The sequence below is a fragment of the Pinus tabuliformis genome, chromosome 4_1 (assembly GCF_031772625.1).
Source record: "Pinus tabuliformis cultivar Carrire ecotype Pingquan chromosome 4_1, CPIR1, whole genome shotgun sequence".
Lineage (NCBI taxonomy): Eukaryota > Viridiplantae > Streptophyta > Pinopsida > Pinales > Pinaceae > Pinus > Pinus tabuliformis.
The window spans coordinates 134,190,560-134,211,416 of NC_142303.1; the positions used below are offsets into that span (position 1 = coordinate 134,190,560).

The window sequence follows — 20,857 nt, forward strand, 5'->3', positions numbered from 1 at the left end:
TTTTGGACCCCTTCCCCTCACTCAATCTCTAAGATTCCACCTTCCCCTACTTCCTAACATCCCTCCCTACTTCCAAATATTTCCCTAAGAATTTAGAAGCCCCTTATCCCCTTCATTTCACTTCATTTCGACAAACCTCCTTGTTTCACACATCGGGATAAGTTTCACTCAAAAGATGTTTTAGAGAAATCAAAGATGAATTTTGGGAAACTGAGAGAGGTTTTTGTCCACAACATGCCAAGTAAGAAAACAATCTTTCACTTTTTTCACAGGTGTCATGGTTTGAGAGAAATGTCAAGAATACCGTTGCCTCAGGAGAATCAAAGACACCTCTGAAGTGACCTTGGGAAAATCAAGTTTTCTCCTAGCTTGGTTGGCCAAATGATTTGCTTGATGGGTAAAATGATAACGAGACACAAAGAGATTTCCAATGAGCTATCATGAGCTCAATTTGGGGTTGAGGAAGGCATTCAAAAGTTGACTGCAACAGCACTCTTCCTTGAGGCAGCCTCATTTGGCACTTTTTGACCCGTCTTTGGAGATTTGACTTTTGACAGGGAAAATGAACTCCAAATTAAAAAATTCTAGTTGGGTTGGAAAGTAGACTCAAAGACCTTTCCAACGAGCTATCCTGCACCCGATTCCAACACTAGGAACGCCTCCAAATTCCTCCTGTAAAAGCGCGCTACATGTTGGGTGAGCGCGACCCGTCAGGGTGCCCATCGCAGTTCAAAAAAAGCACATGCGCAACCTGTTGGGCGCGCGCGACCCGTCCAGCCTTGCACGCGACCTGTTGGGAAATCTTCCACCAAAATTCACCTGCAAGCTGCAAAACAACCCCGGATTGCTTCAAGGTTGTAGGTAGGCCTCCCATCATTAAAATACATTGTTTGCCAAAGCTTGAAAAGCATGAGAATGTATTTTAAAGTCATCATTTTGAAATAATGAGTCCAATGTATATTTGCTTAAGAAAGTCAAAGTGTTAGTAGGGCTAGGGTTTGTCTTGCTATTTTCAAGGTCATCCTTTTCACCCCCCACTTTTTCCTTACATCCCATTTCCACCTCCCTCATCATTTTTACTCAATCTTTCTACCAAAAATACCAAAAGCACTAAAACCCTAACCCTATTCCTATAAAATCAAGAATCTAATCCTAAACCCTGCTTCTCATAAAAACTTTGCAAATGATAATTGTGTGATGGGGTATATCATCATTCCTTCCCTTAAACTCCCTATTTCATATATTTTTCCCAAAATCCCTTCAAAAGTCCCCCTCCCTAACATCTCCCTTATATTTTTGTCCCCTTGGAGCAGCATTTAAACAGTCAAAACAACAGGGTATCCCATGGGAGGATTTTATCTCTCGAGAGGCTATGCTTCTCCAGGTCAATGCTCATTTGGAGAGGCTACTGGCCAAGGCCAATAAAGATAAGGACCTGCTCCGGAACATGAAAAACCATTATTGGGCCCGAATGCATGTATGCAAGGTGAAAATGAAGGTGATCCAAGGGCGGTTAACCAAAGCACTAAAACAAAGGAAAAGGCCCGATCCCCTCCACATCTTGGCTGAGGCTTCTTTGAAGTAGCATGGTGTTAAATAACTCACTTCCAGCACAAAATTCTAAAAATTTTGAGCATTTTTGGTCATTTGTGATATTTTTTGGCAAAAAACAGGTTTTCCTCCCCAACAGGTCGCGCGCCGCGCGCGACCTTTTCGTTGGGCAACTCCTTTTTGGGAAAACTCAACATTTTTGGATTTTTCATGCAAATATACACTTGCTCAGCTATTGCCAAGAAATTTCACCAAGTTTTGGGCCTCCAGAAAGTCAAAAAACAAGCAAAAAATGACTTTCTGCCACCTTTTTGACAAACAGGAAGCAGTCTTGGGAGATTGCAATTTTGGAGGGGCAAATGACCACCAAATTCAGAAATTCCACTTGGGTTGGAAAGTAGACATCTAGAAATTTCCAACAAGCCCACTTTTGCCTCATTTGGACACCTAGAAGTACCTCAAAATCAGATCCAAAGTAGCATGACCCGTTCAGGAAGAGGGCGCGACCCATTGGGCAGTTTTCACAGGAATTCATCTACAGCTCAGGAATTCACCCAACTTTGACCAGTTTTGACTTGTGATGGGATTTTTCACCCTATTTTATGTAATTAATGTATTTTCATGATGACATTACACTTATTTACCTACTCTAGAATATTTATTCATGAAATAGCAAACATTTAATGAATGAATTGGTTTCCTAGCTTATAGAGGCAAGTTGTTTTGACTGCCTAGATTTTAGTGCTCAGTTTAAAATTGGTTGAAACAGCTCCTAGGATAGTGAGCTCGACCCCTAGAGGCAAGGAAAGATGTTAGATTGCCTATATTATGTACTTTCTTGGTCATTTTCATGGTTGTACTCTTGAGGGAGAATCTACTATTGTATTATTTCATTGTATCTCTGCAATTTTGGCAAAGGAAGAAAGACCAAGGTTTTGCAGTCCTTTTTGGGATTCCTGTGGTTACATGTATTGATGGTGTGTTTCTCTTTGTACTTTTAAATTTGTTATTTGATTCATCTTCTTACTTTTCCTTCTGCAAATTAGGCAAATGAAGTGTTAAAGTAGAATTCATGATTGCCATGCTCTGCTTTTAAGTTTGCTTAATATTTATGTTTTCATCTGTCTAAAGAGAACTATTGAAGGTTTATTGCTCTCTTTAGCTCCTCACCGGTCATTCCTATCCATTCACTTATTTCAAAGGCATCAATACAGTCTCCTACCCTGCCCCAAAGAACCCCCTGCAAAAACTGTGTCCAATCCCCGCACCCGAAATTGCCTTTCCCCGATTTTCCACCAAAATCCTAAAACTTCCCAATTCAAACCTTTTTATCAGTTTACTAGCCTAAAATCAGTGTTCCCTTTATTGGTTATCTCTGCCTCGTTGAAGATCTTTGCCGAGATAGACCGGAGAGAGCCCTCTCCTGCCCTGTAGGGCTAGCTACGAGGCTAAGTGGTTTGATGTTGCCTTGGAGTTTACCGTTTTCAGCCTAAGGTGAAATTTCAAGCGCTAACAGTGGGCATATACATCGTTGATGCTATCAAAAAGAAAGACAACCAATATTTATGGTGCTATTGACCCATTAATAAATAAGACTATATATACCCACCCCTAAATAATGTGCAGTGAAACTATGCAACCCATGCATTAATGTGTAAATAACAAAATAAAAATATTGGGGTTGCAACAAAGGAGGGCCATAAAAGAAAAGTACCAGCGATGTGTGGTCGAAGCGAAGTGAAAGGACTCTATGGTTCTATCGCATGAACAATATCATACATCCTGTTAATTAATCAATCACAAATGGCATCCTATCTCCCATTAGTTCATCATCTTTGTAAAACATATTGATATATAATTTTTTATTTATTAAATACTGATATAAAAAATAAGGTAGTGGCTACTTGCATTGACTTTTAAATTTTTAATTAAAAGTACTATTTACCATTGAAAATAATAAAATTTATGTATTTAATAAAGTTTTAATATGCTCTAAGTTTTAAGCTCTTTATATTATACAGTTTGAGTGGGTTTAATGGTCAGGAGTATATGTTTTCTTTTAGGAGGTCACAGTTCAAAACCAGAAGGGTAGACTATGTATGCCTAGACTTAGCAGTTTGTTGGGGTGTTATATTCTTTCCACGTAGTTAATAGGGGGTTTGAAGGGCACCCGTAACCGCATTTTATGGGGTCCGGGGCAGCGCCCCGGAAAATTTTGGTTTTGGACCATATGTTAGGTTGGGCAGACCCACATATGGTTTGTGCATGATTTTCGCACATGTTTTTTGGACGCGATGGTTTTCGGTCCATGGTATTGGACGCAATGGTTTTCGGTCCATGGTATTGGATGCTTCGGCATGTATAAATATGTATTGTAACATTGAAAGGAACATAATGAAAAATCAAGCTGGTAGTCCCGGTTTTGGGATCCAGGGAAAAATCTCTGTGCATATGTGTTAAATGGGTTATGCTCTCACATTGTTTATTTTCTTTGTTTAAAAATTCGTATGCAGGTAATTTCTGTACAGGGTTAAAACCTACATTTGGTATCGGAGCTGTTTTGGCTTCAAGGGGATGCCTTTGTTGCCGAAGGGTTTCGCTCGGGCCTGTGGTAGACCCTATTCAGTGGGAGATCTACGAGATCGATTCTGGTGGTGAAAGAAGATGGCGAGCAGTGGAAAGATAGAGATTGAGAAGTTCAATGGTCATAATTTTGAGTTGTGGAAACTCAAGATGGAGGATCTGTGGGTGGATAAAGATCAGTGGATCGCGGTAGATCTGGGTACTAAACCATCGGGAGTGACCGATGAAGAATGGAAGAAGTTGGATCGAAAGGCAAAGAGCACAATACGATTGTGTGTCTCGGATTCAGTATTGCTGAATGTATCAGGGGAAGCTACAGCAAAGGCTTTGTGGGTCAAGTTAGGGACTTTGTACCAATCTAAGTCTCTGGTGAATAAACTTTTCTTGCGGAAAAAGCTGTATAACCTGAGGATGAAAGATAGAGACTCGGTGACAGAGCATCTGAATGCGTTTAAGACTGTGGTAAGTCAGTTATTATCTGTTGATATTAAAATTTCAGATGAAGATAAGTGCATCAGTCTGTTGTGTTCTCTACCAGATTCGTGGGATAGTCTGGTTATTGCAATAGGTAGCAATGCAACTGCTTTGCAGTTTGATGAAATAGTCTTAGCCTTGCTGACAGAGGAGATGAGATGGAAAAATATGGACAACCAGAATGGTGATGCCTTGTCTGTACGAGGACGGTCCCAGAACAGAAACAAAAATAAGTCATCGAGTGGGAGATCTAAATCTAGAGGGAGATCTAAATCTCCAGGAAAACCTACAAAGGTGGTGTGCTGGAAATGCGGAAAGGAAGGGCACTTCAGAATGGATTGTAAATCTAAAGCTCCTGATAAAGGAAAGGGATCTGATGATGCTCCTTCTGCAGAGGCGAAAACCACCTCAGATGAAGGTGGGGATGTGTACTTGGCTTCTTCAAGTACACATGTAGATCATGAGGCATGGTTGATTGACTCAGGTGCATCCTTTCACTTCACTCCCCATAGAGAGTGGTTCTGCGAGTATGAGAAATACGGTGGTGGTGATGTCTTCTTAGGAGATGATAGGAAGGCTAGAATCATTAGTCAGGGAAAAGTAAAGTTGAAGTTGCAAGGTGGAAGGGTTAGAGCACTTCTGGGTGTTCTACATATTCCTGCATTGGCTAGAAATCTGATTTCTGTAAGCAAGTTGGATGATGCAGGTGTAAAGACGGTGTTCGATAAAGATACCTGCAAGATGGTTCAAGGAGCACTGGTATTAATGCGGGGAGTTCGGATTGGAACTCTGTACAAGCTGCAAGGTAGCACTGTTGTTGATGGGTGCAATAGTTCTATGGTTCCTGAAAATGGAGCAGAGAATCTAGTGGTCTCTGGAGAGAAGACCATGTTGTGGCATCAAAGGCTTGGACATATTGGAGAGAAGGGCCTTCGAATACTTCATGGTAAAGGTATGGTAGAAGGTATGAATAATAGCTCTCTGGATTTTGATTTCTGTGAAAATTGTGTATATGGGAAGCAGAATCGGGTGAGTTTCCCCTCTGGTGGTAAGAGGACAAGACAGATATTAGAGCTTGTGCACAGTGATGTGTTTGGACCTGTGAAGGTTCCATCACTGGGTAAGTCTGTGTACTATGTATCATTCATAGATGACTTCTTAAGGAATACATGGATATATTTTCTTAAGAAGAAATCTGAAGTCTTTGACAGGTTTAAAAAATTTAAGGCTCTAGTGGAAAATCAGACAGAGAAGAAGATAAAGGTGCTGAGGACAGATAATGGTGGAGAATTTTGTAGCAAGGAATTTGAAGAATTTTGTAAGAAGTGTGGTATAGCACGGCAGAAGACTACTCCATATACACCTTAGCAAAATGGAGTCGCAGAAAGAATGAACAAGACGTTGATGGAAAGGGCAAGAAGCATGCTCAGTGGTGCCGGGTTAGGACAGGAATTCTGGGCAGAGGTGGTGGATACTGCATGTTACCTGATCAACAGATCACCTTCATCAGCGTTGGAGGATAAGACTCCACAAGAAGTATGGACTAGTAAGAAACCCTCTCTTTCACATCTAAGGGTATTTGGATGTGATGCATATGTACATGTTCCAAAGGAGAAACGAACCAAGTTGGATATTAAATCTGAAAAGTGCATCTTTATTTGGTATAATGATGGTTTAAAGGGTTATAAGCTTTGGAACCCAGTCACACGGAAGGTTGTGTACAGCCGAGATGTGTTGTTCAGAGAGGTAAAAGATGTTATTCAACATGAAGTCCAACCAAAGGAACCTGAGAAGATAGAGTTTGAGCCAAAGGAGGAAGAATCAGACTCTGCAGCAGAGGAAGAATCAGAAGATGAAGAGCCACAAGCTCTGGCTGTGAGAAGATCAGTTCAAGAAAGAAGGTAGCCAGAAAGGTATAATCCATCTGCTTTCAATTCAAATTTTGCTTTGTCTGTTACTGATAATGATCCCAGAACTGTGAAGGAAGCAGTGGATTCAGAGGATGGAAAACTCTGGAAAGAGGCCATGGTCGATGAAATGGCATCTTTGCACAAAAATGAGGCTTGAGATCTGGTGGAGTTGCCGGCTGGAAGGAAACCCATTGGCAGCAAATGGGTGTTCAAGAAGAAGACAAATGCAGAAGGAAAGGTGGAGAAATACAAGCTCGGTTGGTAGCAAAAGCTTATTCCCAGGTGCCAGGAATTGATTTTGGTGATATTTTTTCTCCTGTTGCCAAGGTAACTTCTATTAGATTACTTTTATCTGTTGATGTTGCTTTTGATTTTGAGGTAGAACAGATGGATGTGAAGACAACATTTCTTCACGGGGATTTGGAAGAGGAAATCTACATGAAGCAACCTGAAGGCTTTGCAGTGAAGGGTAAGAAAGAACTGGTATGCAAGTTAAAGAAGTCTCTGTATGGGTTAAAACTGTCACCAAGGATGTGGTATCAGAAATTTGATACATTTATACGGGGACTTGGCTTCACCAGAAGCAAAGCAGATCATTGTGTGTATTTTAAATTAATTGGCGACCATATTATTTATCTGGTCTTGTATGTGGATGATATGTTGTTGGTTGGAAATGACAAAGAAATTATCCAGGATTTGAAGACCCAATTGTCCTCCAAATTCGACATGAAAGATCTTGGTGCTGCAAACTATATTTTGGGCATGTAAATTAAAAGAGATCGGTCAAAGAGGAAGCTCTAGTTAAACCAGAGGAAGTATGTCGAGACAATACTCCAGAGGTTTAATATGCAGGATAGTAAATCGGTGAAGGTTCCTATTCCTGTAGGTGTGAGGTTATCTGCTGAACAATGTCCCAAGACACAAGAAGAGGAAGAGGACATGTCCCATGTTCCATATGCAAGTGCAGTCGGTAGCCTGATGTATGCAATGGTCTGTACTAGACCAGACATTGCACATGCAGTGGGAGTATTGAGCAGGTTTATGTCAAAACCTGGGAAAGAGCACTGGACAGTAGTGAAGCGGGTTTTCAGGTATTTGCGTGGCACTAGTGATTATGGTTTGTGCTACCAAGGAAGACCAGGATTGGACAGAGTGTTGGATATTCATGGCTTTGTTGATGCAGACTGGGCTGGAGATCTAGATCAGAGAAGATCTACAAGTGGGTATGTGTTTAACCTATTTGGAGGTGCAGTCAGTTGGATGAGTAAGAAACAATCTGTAGTGGCACTATCAACTACAGAGGCAGAATACATGGCAGCCACTCATGCAAGCAAGGAAGCAGTTTGGTTGCAGAGATTGTGTTCAAGTGTGGGGTTAGTACAGGGAGCTATAAGAATAGACTGTGACAGCCAAAGTGCAATTTTCTTGGCAAAGAACCCTGCTTATCATTCAAAGACAAAGCACATTGATGTTCAGTATCACTTTGTGAGGGATATGATAGAAGACAGAAAGGTGTTGCTGGTAAAGTTGGACACTTTGAAGAATACTGCAGATGCATTGACAAAATCTATGAGCTCTGAGAAGTTCTCTTGGTGTAGAAAAGCAATGGGAATCTCAGGGCTGAAAAAATGACTAAGCTCTCCTGTGGCCCCCTGTGGAAAGAAAACAATAAGTGGGAGATTGTTGGGGTGTTATATTATTTCCACGTAGTTAATAGGGGGTTTGAAGGGCACCCGTAATGGACCATATGTTAGGTTGGGCGGACCCACCTATGGTTTGTGCATGATTTTCGCACATGTTTTTTGGACGCGATGGTTTTCGGTCCATGGTATTGGATGCTTCGGCATGTATAAATATGTATTGTAACATTGAAAGGAACATAATGAAAAATCAAGCTGGTAGTCCCGGTTTTGGGATCCAGGGAAAAATCTCTGTGCATATGTGTTAAATGGGTTATGCTCTCGCTTTGTTTATTTTCTTTGTTTAAGAATTCGTATGCAGGTAATTTTTGTACAGGGTTAAAACCTACACAGTTAAATTTAATTTAAATTATAAAAAAATTATTCAAATTTAAATTTATATAAAAAAAAGGAGTATAGTATCGTATATATAGATAAAAATAAAAATGTGGGACTTCAGATATGTTTCAAAATTGTTTTTGTTTGGTTTGATGTTAGTTATTTTAGACCAAAAAAAAAATTGTAAGTTTTGGAGTTTTTGGTTGGAATGAGTCTGAATTTTTTTTGTCAAACGTTGATTTTATTGATAGATTCAACGCTCTTGAAAAACACTCAGACACTCATATTGTGAAAAATTCACAACTCAAACTTGTGATTCCAATAACATTTTTAGCAAATTATAAACAAGTCAGACCAGAAAATAAAAATAAATAAATAAATAAATAGACTACTCTACATAATTTCCCTTGCCGATAATTCAATCTACATTAATAAATTATAAGATAATAACCATCTCATTCAATCTACATTAAGAAATTATAAGAATGATAACCATCTCATTCAATCTACATTATTAAATTATAAAAATGATAACTATTTCATTAAACCATCTCATGTATAGTCTACCCATAATTATACGTTAATTTTCCTTAAATAACAATGATAAATCAATTTACATTCACTAAATAATAATTCCCACACATACGGAAAATAATACTTTCCCACTACTATTTGTGTCTATGCTACATGGGTATCGCAGAAACCCTAGAGGATTGCCATGGTACACTAGTTTGAACATTGCTCTTCAAACTGCCCAGGCCTTGGCTTTTCTTCACAGTGCTGATACGCCTATAATTCACAGAGATGTGAAATCCTCCAATATTTTCTTGGACGAGAATTTCAATGTCAAGGTTGCTCGTTTTGGGTTTTGCGGGCTTGTGCCTGCAGATGCCTCGTATGTCACCAGTGCTATACTGGGCACGGCGGGGTATATTGACCCAGAGTACCTTAAATGCTATTACTTGACTGAGAAATCCGATGTGTACAGCTTCGGGGTCGTTTTAATGGAGATCATCTCTGCCAAATTAGCGGTGGACGTAAATCGGAACACAGGGGAAATCAACCTTGCTAACATGGCAATATCAAAGATTCAAGAAGTGGCTTCGCATGAACTGGTGGATCCCCAGCTGGACATTGAATTTAACCATCTGGTGAAGGCCATGGTCAGTGCTGTTGCAGAATTAGCCTTCAGATGCTTGGCTTCTGATAGAGATGACAGACCAGACATGAAAGAAGCTGTTGCTCGGCTTGAGGAGATCAAGCAATCATGTGGGACGCCAAGTGGTCCAGGCGAACGAGACTGGGGATCATCGTTTTCCAACACCAAACAACCACCATTTTCTTCCATCTCTGTCGGAGACAAGTGACCCCGCAACACCAGTACACAAATTCGGTTAAGATTTAAGGTCACAGCTATAGTTGTGACATTGCAGGCCGGATGAACATTGTCTGTTTAGGCTCTAGATTATATGGTTCCATGAATAACGGCCATGGCTATTATATATATTTCAGCTGAGATTTTCATATATATGTTTATTTGTGTGACGAGATGCAGTAGTTTCAAACTATTCATGAATTGGAATTTGGATAAAGCTCATGGGGAGAATAGATTAATGCGGAGCCAGTCACGCTTACTGGTTGTGCAATGGCCATATTATAATAGGGAACAGTTTGTTCCTTTGTTGTATGGAGAATTGTAACACTGGTTAACTTTATTATTGATTGCATTATAAAGTGTAATAAGTTGTTAATTTTATAATGTAAAGTGTAATAAGTTGTTAATTTTATAATGTTTTGCCTCCAGAAGTTTAGAAGTTTGTACGATGGAAGAAAAGGGTCAGATTGGTTAATTTTATTATTCACACTCTTATTTGGTACAATTCCGGTGATAACTATGGTTTGGTACCATTTTGGTGATAATTATCTTATTCGTGGCAGAATTATCTTATTCATTGTGGGTAATTCTGGTGATAATTATCTTATTCATGGTGGGTGGATCGTTCTTTTTTCATTTAATATACTGATTAGCTTCGGCCTAGGCTCCACCTAGTCACAAGAAATAGGTAATAAAGTGTTAATTTTATAAAATTTTGTTTAAAAAAGTTTTATGAGGATAAGATATATTTAATTTATTATTTTGATAAGTATGGTGTGGATGTAAATAATATTGTTTTTAAAATAATCATTAATTATATATAAGGAGATAGAATTATTACAATATGATTAATATATTAGTGTTGTTTTTATTACTGTTTATTTATAGTTGATTAGATGTTTTAATTGTAATTGTATTATTTATAATATGTATATGCTAAGGAGAATTGATTTTAGATATTTTTTTGTTTTTGATTTTTTATATTATTAGCTTAGATTTACTTTAATTTCAAATCTATTAAGTATAAAGGGGTTCAAATCTCTCAAGGTGCAAACCTCTTTTTTAGTGCAAAACTTGAGGAAATATTTGCACTTCGAGAGATTTGATCCCTCTCAAGGCGTGATAGATCTGGAGTTAATACATAACAAATCCGAAGTTAAGATGATCTAGGCTAGTTTAACTATTTATTTATTTTCAAAAGAAGATAGTTTTTTTTATTAATAAAAAGCACTGGTTTTTGGTCCAGTACATGTACATAGCTCTTCATGTTCAAGGATTAAATTGTTTTCATAAATCCATAGTATAGCTAAGCTATTCTTATGGCTATTTTTGCTTACAATCGCAAAAATATTCCTACTAGATGCAGTTCAAATCTATGATATTTGTACAAAAGACCACTCTACAGAGAGCTGCCCCTCACTTCCTGGTTTGAAAGCAGTATACAAAGAAGCGGAAGAAGAACCAGAACCGGTGTACCTACTTAATCAGTGCCGTCAATGGTAGCCGTGACAATCAGGTATGTTCTCTGATCCATATTCTTCTTTCCAGCCTCCGCAATATCATGCTCAGCAATATATTACAATGTGGCAAAATCAACCTCCCTTCTCAAATTGGTCACAACAACCATTTCCTTCATCATCCCCTTGGCCGAACCAGACAAGGCAATCTAATTAGCCAAATTTTCCCTACGCCCCACCATATTGGCAAAACAATGCGTATCTGGCACAATGGTCCCCCCCCCACTTCGCAGAGTCAAGCCTGGTAGACAAACTTGCAAAGACCAATGAATCATCCAATAGGAACCATTCCACTCCCTCAACCTACATTGCCAGCACTACAACAAAATCCCTAGTCCAATTTAAGACCGTAACTTCCATCCCAACCCAACCTGAACCCAAATAACAGACTGGTTCAATCTATTCAAATAATTGAAACACCGGAACTAGAAACCGATCTAAGGGAGTGCAACGACCTTCAATTAAGGTCTGGGTGTATTGTAGAAACTGACAGAGACAAACAGGCCCAAGTTGAAAATCAGTTACCTATAGAACAACCATTACAAGAAGAAGATGTGGTCAGACAACAGACTCATGACCAAGCAACCACATCTTCTCCCCCATTCCTAGAACGATTAATCATACCGTGCCCTATAGAACATCCTGACTTTGATATTCTGGGAGAACTAAAAAATTTGTACATAAAATTCCCACTCCTCCAAGCTATCCAAGATATCCCAATATATGAAAAAGCCATTAAGGAACTTTGTCTTAAAAAAACAAGGAGGAGAATAACAAATAACTCAATAGTCCAAGTAGTCGGCACCCTATCTAATCTATTATCAGGGAGAGAAGCACCTGTCAAATATGAAGACCCAAGAAATCCAATAGTGATAGTGCAAATCAATGGACAAACCTTTTGAAATGCCTTAGTTGATTTAAGGGTTGCAATTAATATTTTAATAACCACTACTTGTCAAAAACTGGGCATTACATCAGTAGAACCAACTTCTACCTTATTAGAAATGGTTGACCGATCAATGGTTAGGCTAGAAGGTACAATACATGATGTCATGGTATCTGTTGATCCCTGGGAATATCCGGCTGAATTTCTGATAATAAACCCAAAAAACCGACTTGATGGACACCTTTTGATCCTAGGCAGACCTTGGCTTGCAACCCCTGATGCTTACATTGGCTGTTGACAAGGTAATATGACCATAACTAGAGGAAGTAACATCAAGAACCTAGCCTTATACCCTCCAGCCCAGCCAAGTGTCACAATAATAAAAACTAACAAACATCCTATATCATACCTCACCGAAAACATTAGATCCCCATTAACTATAGAAGATGCCCTCGATTTCAAAGATCAAATAAAGGATGATGTTATTAACAACTTTATTAACCAAGCTGAACCTAGATCCCACGTACATTGTCACATGATAGAGACAGCATTTGATAATGAACTAGAAGAAGATCCTGTCAAAGACACTCATGATGAAACAAAACCTACTACCTCTGTTTCAAATAGCAAAACTATAGAGATTGAGCCAGGAAAAACCTTAAACATCAATAATAACCTGACTCTTGAACAAGAAGAGAAGTTGATCCAACTACTGAGAAAATATAAGGAAGCTTTTGCATGGGATTATCCAGACATGAAAGGAATCGACCCCCAGCTTTGTACACACCACATTTATACAGAAAAAGATGCGAGGCCTGTTCGCCAACCCCAACGGAGACTCAACCCTCACCTGAAAGACATTGTGAAAGCTGAATTACAAAAACTTTTGGATGTAAACTTTATTTATCCAATCTCCAATAGCAAGTGGGTCTCTCCGCTAGTTGTGGTGCCAAAGAAGAATGGAAAGTGGAGGATTTGTGTAGATTATAGAGAATTAAACAAAGCCACCCAGAAAGACCACTTCCCCCTTCCATTCATTGATCAGGTATTAGACACATTAGCAGGAAAGAAATTATTTTCTTTCTTGGATGGCTTCAGTGGATACAATCACATTCAAAATTGCCCTTGAAGACCAGGACAAAACCACTTTTACCTGTCCTTGGGGAACATTTTCCTACAGAATCCTACCCTTTGGCCTATGCAATGCCTCTACCACATTTCGAAGGGCCATTCTCAACATCTTTTCAGATTTAATAAATGAAGGGCTCGAAGTATACATGGATGATTTCACACCATAGGGAGATGATTTCGACCCAACACTAGACACATTGGAAAAGGTGTTGCAACAATGTATTGCCACCAGGCTCTGATTGAGCCACGAAAAGTGCTATATGAGGATGACCGAAGGGCTCATCCTAGGTCATTATATCTCAGCAGTTGGATTAAAGGTAGATATGGCCAAAATACAGATAATTTTGTTAATACCTACTCCTATCACATAGACAGAGGTACATAATTTTCTTGGATTTTCTAGTTATTATAGGAGATTTATAGAACATTTCTCTCAAATAGCTGCACCTCTATATGCACTAACAGGGAATGTTGATTTTGTTTGGACAGATAAATGTGACCGTGCTTTTAAGGGTCTGAAAAAGCTTGTTTCAACGGGCCCAGTGCTCAAAGGTCCAAATTGGGACCTACCATTTCAAATTTCATCAAATGCTTCAGACACAACTATTGGAGTTGTCCTTGGGCAGGTAGAAGACAAAAGACCATATGCAATCTATTATTAGTAAGAATTTGCCTCCTACTGAGCTAAACTATACTGTTACTGAAAAATAATTTTTAGTTGTAATACATGCTGCGAATAAATTTAGGCATTATATCACTGGATATCCTATTGTTTTATATACAAATCACTTTGCCATAAAATATTTAGAAAATAAACCATTCACAAATGGTAGAGTAACAAGATGGTTGATTTTATTGCAGGAATTCGACATCACGATAAAAGATCGACCTGGGAAAGAGAATCCTGTAGCTAACTTTCTCTCACGAATGCCAAAGCCAATAGACACAGCAACAGTTGAAGATCAATTTCCAGATGATCATTTATTCTCTATTACTGTCAAAACACCTTGGTATGCTGATGTTGCGAATTATTTAGCAGTAGGCAAATTACCAAAACATATGACCCCCAATGAACGAAAATATATTGTGCAGCGTAGTACCCAATTTTCTTGGATTAGGGGATACCTATTCCATACAGGGGCAGATATGCACATCAGAAGATGCATCCGTGAAGATAAAATATTTACATTCTGAAAGCCTGTCATGACGGACCGTGTGGCAGATATTTCGTAGATCGAAGAACTGGTCATAAAGTTCTGCAAACAGGGTATTACTGGCCCACAATTTTCAAAGATGCAAAGAAATTTTTTCAAGCTTGTGATAGTTGCCAAAGAGTAGGACACCCTGGATAGTCCAACGAAATGTCGTTGAACCCACAACTAGTCATTAAACCATTTGAGCATTGGGCGCTCAATTTTGTTGGTCCGATCAACCCATCTTCAAACCAGAAAACATATATTTTGGTAGCAATATAATATGTGACCAAATGGGTTGAAGCAGAGGCACTTCCAAGAGCTACAGAGGATTTCGTCATTCATTTCATGTTCCAGATATTTGTGCAATATGGCCTCCCAAGAGACATAATCACGGACAAAGGACCACAGTTTGCTGGTAATAAAATTGCTGCAACATTAAAAAACTATCATATTCAGCACAAGATTACCACTCCATACCACCCACAGGAAAATGGCCAAGTAGAGAGTACGAATAAAGTAATAGAAGCAATACTAACAAAAACCATTGCGTCACACAGACGCGATTGGGCTACAAGATTGTTGGAAGCCTTGTGGGCATACCGAACAACGTGGAGAAACACCATTGGTTATTCACCATATCAGCTAGTATTTGGAAAGGAACCCGTCTTTCTAATAGAATTCGAAATACAAACCTTGAGAACAGCACAAGAAGTCGATCTAGATTTAAATGAGGCCCAGATTAATAGACTACAGCAAACCAACGAGCTGGATGAAATCAGGCTCTCCACTCTTCAACATACTGCATTAATCCAATAACAGAGAGCAAAATGAAATGACGCCCTCATAAAAAAGAAAGTCTTCCACGAAGGAGATTGGGTGCTCCTATATGATTCGACGTTTCCAGATTTTCTGGGGAAACTTCAAACTCACTGGCTGGGACCATATGAAATCCAAAAGGTGCATGATAATGGCACCATTACTTTAACCACCATTGATGGATCTGGACATACCTTTAAAGTAAATGGCCACCAAGTTCGACTGTACCGCAAACCACTTACTCAGGAATCCTTCTACCAGCAAATTCGGAAAGACTCTGACATGCAAATTCTAGCTGAGGAAGAAAACTCTTCCTCGCCTTTGGTTCACTAAGAAATTTGATTGCTTTTAAATTTTGTACATAACTTTTTCTATTATGTTTGTGTAAATTACTTTTTGTACAAATTTCTGCATTTCTGCAATTTTTTCATTCTGCTGTTCCTTTTCAAAGGAACAACACTATTGCATTTTGTTGTTCCTTTCGGAAGAAACAACATTCTCACCACTTTGTTGTTCCTTTTCGAAGGAACAACACTTTTTCATTCTGTTGTTCCTTTCCGAAGGAACAACGTTTCAGCCGTTTTGTTGTTCCTTTTCGAAGGAACAGTACTTTTTCATTTTGCTATTCCTTTCTGAAGGAACAGTATTTCCACCATTTGTTGTTCCTTTTCGAAGGAACAACACTTTTCCGTTTTGCTATTCCTTTCCGAAGGAACAACATTTCCGCCTTTTTGCTATTCCTTTCCGAAGGAACATCACATCCGCATTTTTGTTGTTCCTTTCTGAAAGAACAACACTTTCATTTTTCTATTGTTCCTTTCTGAAGGGACAACACTTTCATTTTCTGTTGTTCCTTTCCGAAGGAAAATCACTTGCATTTTCTGTTGTTCCTTTCCGAAGGAACAACACTTTTGTTTTTCTGTTGTTCCTTTCCGAAGGAACAACACTTTCATTTTTCTTCTGTTCCTTTCTGAAGGAACAACATTTTCGCATCTTTTGTTTGCGCTTGCTTTATTTGCTATTCCGATTAAGGAACAACTAATATTCCTCTCAAGGAAGAGTAGCTTCGAGCATGTTTTTTTTCCTTTTTGCTTGCGTTTTTTGTGTGTGCAAATATTCTTTTGCCATCCCTCTAAAGAAACAACAGTTGTTCCATCTTGAGAACAATACTTGTTAAGTGCATTTTTCTTCTTTTTGTGTATGAGTATTTTACCATTTAGAGGATTTTTGTGAGCAATGGTCATTTAAGGCACAACTATACATTTATGCAAGAATACAAAAACTAGAGGATTTTGAAATCAACAAAACAAAGAAAAATCGTCATCTTTAGAAGAAAATGCTTTGAATTGATAAGAGAAAAGAGGAAATGACACAAAAATTTATATCACCTTGCTGTCATTATTTCCACTAATACCAATATGATTGATTATTTTTATCATGATGGTTCTTTCTAAATCCCCATAATTCTCTTTGATCATTATTATTGAATAAGAATAAGGGCATATTTTTTCTCTATTGAGATGTTCAGACTTCTTCCACCATCCCTACTCTTAAGGAGTGTTGAGCCACCCTCTATGTATAAATAGGAAAAGTGCTATATAAAAGAAAAAGAAAAAGAAAATGTTTATCTATATGATTACTAACATGATTTGTCAGATGAAGGATAGGGGGTCTCATCAAGAGCCAGCCTACCATGATCATAAGGAAGAAAGTGAAGTGGCATTCCCACTATGGCCACCACACCAGGGATATGATCCAAGAGGCACACCAGAAAAATAAAAAGTCCTTGGAACAGGAGGTCTCATCATGAGCCGGCCTGCCCACCTTTCACTCCTTCCTGGTGAATGGCATTGTGATTCAGCTGGTTACCAAGCCAGCACAATGGCCTCCATTCTGACATTGCAACAACACTTTCCTAGGCATACACAAAGGATTATGGTTCCAAGGGTGAAATAAACAACTTTGTCAAGGTTATGGACACCTGTGGGCAATAGAGCTCTGTTGATGGTATTGAAGTCATATTTCTTATACACCAATAGTAACTATAAAACCCTTCTTCTTATATCTTTATAAGTGGTTCAAATGAGATTATGTATATAACCCTTTCGAACCTTTGATACATGAAAATCATTTACAAATCAATTATGATGGTAAAAGTCGATAATGACTGCATAAGAACTTTTATTCACGTCAGCTGTCCTATCCTCCATTTCTCGCATCATATCATGGCATTTCCATATTTATTAGCGATTCTATCATACGCCTCGATTTCGGTAATCCGCTCATTTTTGTAAACATGGCATATCTCTATATGTTGTTCCTTTATTACTCTGTACTATGGCAGTTCAACACGCTGCTCCTTTATTTGACGGCCGAGGATGGCCTATCACATTACAGGGGGGTGCGGGTGATCTCCATAATTCGCTGGCATACGTGTCAGCTCATCATTCGGAAGAATTATGACTCGGGAATAGCAAGACTTAATGGTATTTTGTTTCCCAATATGCATGGCTTGCTGTTCCGAAACCATTTTCATGTTTTGCTCTGCAAAAATTAGCAGTAAGTTAGAAATTTGAACAGCTTGTTGTTCCATCACCTTCTCTGTGCTTTCCTAACAGTGAGCTAAAAATTTGAACAGCCTGTTGTTCCATTGTCATCTCTGTGTTTTTTACAGTGTGCTAAGTGTGAATAAGATGGGAGGAAGATCAATTCGTAGTGAGCCACAGGTGTTGATGGTCTCTGATGCTGCATAAGAAATCCTAGCAAGGGTAGGATGGATAGCTTATCTTAACCGTCTACAACAATCCAATGAGACGGTGGCAATTGAGTTTCTGTAGAACTTGCAAGAAAATCATTCCATGGTGAGAGGGAGACAGATAGCAGTCACTGATGACATAATTGCAGAAGTTTCGGGACTGCCAGCCACTGGACCTGTGTGGACTCTAAAAAAGGTGAGACTGCGAGACGCCATGACCATCTTCCAGGATGAAGGGAAAAACCTTACTGTAAAAGGGAAAGGAGTTCTGCCAACAACCCTGGGAGAGCCGTGGGCAGAATTGGCGAGAATTATCCAGAGCTACATCACTTGCGATGGCAGGAAAGACGTGGTAAGACCACACCATCTCAAACTTTTAGCCGTGTTAAAGCAAAAATGTGCTATGAATTTTCCTGCGTTTTTAAATTTTCCTGTGTATTGTGCGCCTCAAACAGAGATAGTATTCCAAAGTTACGACCCCGGGAAGTTGATGTACCAATTTACCCAAAACGGGGCCCATAGTTTGGCACTTCATCTCCTAGGGTTAGGTTTTTGGATGTTTATGGTTTTCCATTGTTTCTCAATAATAAATAGGCCTTCGACCCTCATTGTAAGACAGTTCATAGGCATGTAGCCACCACATCTCTCCTTAAAGATAAGCTACCATCGCCCGAGCTAGTTTATTTCCATTTATGTTTGTAAGCATATTTCAATATTTTACATTAATGAAATGAAGTATTATTTCTATTGCATCTCTGTATTTATGGTTATCTCTATAATTTGTTGCGTTCCTGTTTAAATCTAGATCAGTGGTATCAGAGCAGGTTACGATTCCATGGGAATGAGGGTTTCATGCATATTTCAGTTTCAAATTTTTGCAAGAATATTCAACAAAATTCAGGCACATGCTGCGACCTCCACAAAGCACTTTCTTGGGCCAAGCAAGAAGAAATTTTCATTTTTCATTTTTTTGCAGGAATTTTTTTTGGGTGGCGAGTTTGCAGATCAGATCTGAAACATTTGGTGCAATATTTACAAAAACAAATAACAAATCTAGATTCCTTACGAAAAAATACTAAAAATCAAAAAACAAATCGACTGAATCGAAGTCTGGATGGGGGAGATATCGTTGATTTAAAATCAGCTATGTTGTAGATTTTTTTTTGTGACAACAACTGGTGGATGGTAACTCTCCTATCATTTTTTGAAGTTTTTGTGCATAATTTCAGAAAAAGGATTATAGATCTGAGCTCCTCTTGAAAAATCGCCCACTTTCAAAATAAAAGGGTCAGATCGGAGTTCGGATGTGGGAGATATCGTTGATTTAAAATCAACTATTTTTTTAGCACTTTTATGACGACAGAAAAATTGCAACACTAATATGAGATTCTAGAGTGTCCAAATAAGGATTTTCCAACATATGGGAAGATGAAAAATTGTATTTCTGCTTCCAAAAACATGCTATGATAAATATTCTAAGTTATATTGACTGAGTTATGTCCATTTTTGTTCTGGAGTAGCATTCACAGTGGGTTCCCATTGGAGACGTGCCCTCCCACCCCAGGCTATGTAGGCACTTGCTACTTCATCAACAACCAACATCACAGTTATGAGACAACTGCACAAAATTCTTGTCATCGAAGTCCATTTACTAGGCCGCACATTGTTAGTATCACAGTTGGTCACAAGCATTACATTGTGCGTCTATCCTCAAATCTTCGTTTTTCATGGTTATGGGTCATCCACAAACCCACACTTCATCGAAGTCCATTTGCTAGGCCGCACACGGTCAGTGTCATAGTTGGTCACAAGCATTACAGGGTATCTCTATCCTCAGATCTTCGTTCATCATGGTTATGGGTTAACCACATAAAACCCTTCTCTTCAGTTCCTCTTCATATTCAACAAAGGCTTCGCAGAAGGGAACTTCACACAATGGAGACCATTGCTTCTTAAGGAGGGAGGAATGATCTGAATGGAAAATGGCATTAACCCATGGTATTCATCCACCCATGTTATTCATCCACCCATGGTATTGTAAGTGGCATCCACCCATGGTATTGTAAGTGACATCCACCCATGGTATTCATTCACCCATGGTATTTTCCCATGGTATTGTGACATCCACCCATGGAATTGACCCATGATATTGTGACATCCACCCATGGTATTCATTCACCCATGGAATTGACCTGTGGTATTGTGACATCCACCCATGGTATTCATTCACCCATGGAATTGACCCATGGTATTGTAACTGAAAAATACTATAAGTAACAAGTCACATTTTGTACAAATACAGATTGTCGACCACAATGTAGTTCTTATAGTTATTATCTATTTTAATAAAAAAAAAAATTGTGGTTTTGTTTATTGAGCATTCTACTCTTTTTCTTCTGAAATTTCAATTTTTCAAATCTTGGTGGCCGCCCCCCCAAAATCCATTTCAATCTTGGCAGTCTACTTTTTCTCCTTTTTTTTTTGCATGTCCCCAACAAAGTCAAGATATAAGGAGTTAGGGCTTGAACTAGTCAAACCTTTGCAAGACCATCCTCGCAAATCCCGACGGCCTCCCATGGCGAATGAAAAGAAAGATGAGGGCGTAGGAGATCCTATCAAAATCTTGCTCGAAGAGGCCCTCGAGC

General features: G+C 38.9%; 1 pseudogene; it reads left to right on the forward strand.

Moving 5' to 3' along the window:
• Nucleotides 1-9,216: 9,216 nt before the first annotated feature.
• LOC149174570 (LEAF RUST 10 DISEASE-RESISTANCE LOCUS RECEPTOR-LIKE PROTEIN KINASE-like 1.4 pseudogene) lies at nucleotides 9,217-9,903 on the forward strand (annotated as a pseudogene).
• The last annotated feature ends 10,954 nt before the right edge of the window (nucleotides 9,904-20,857 follow it).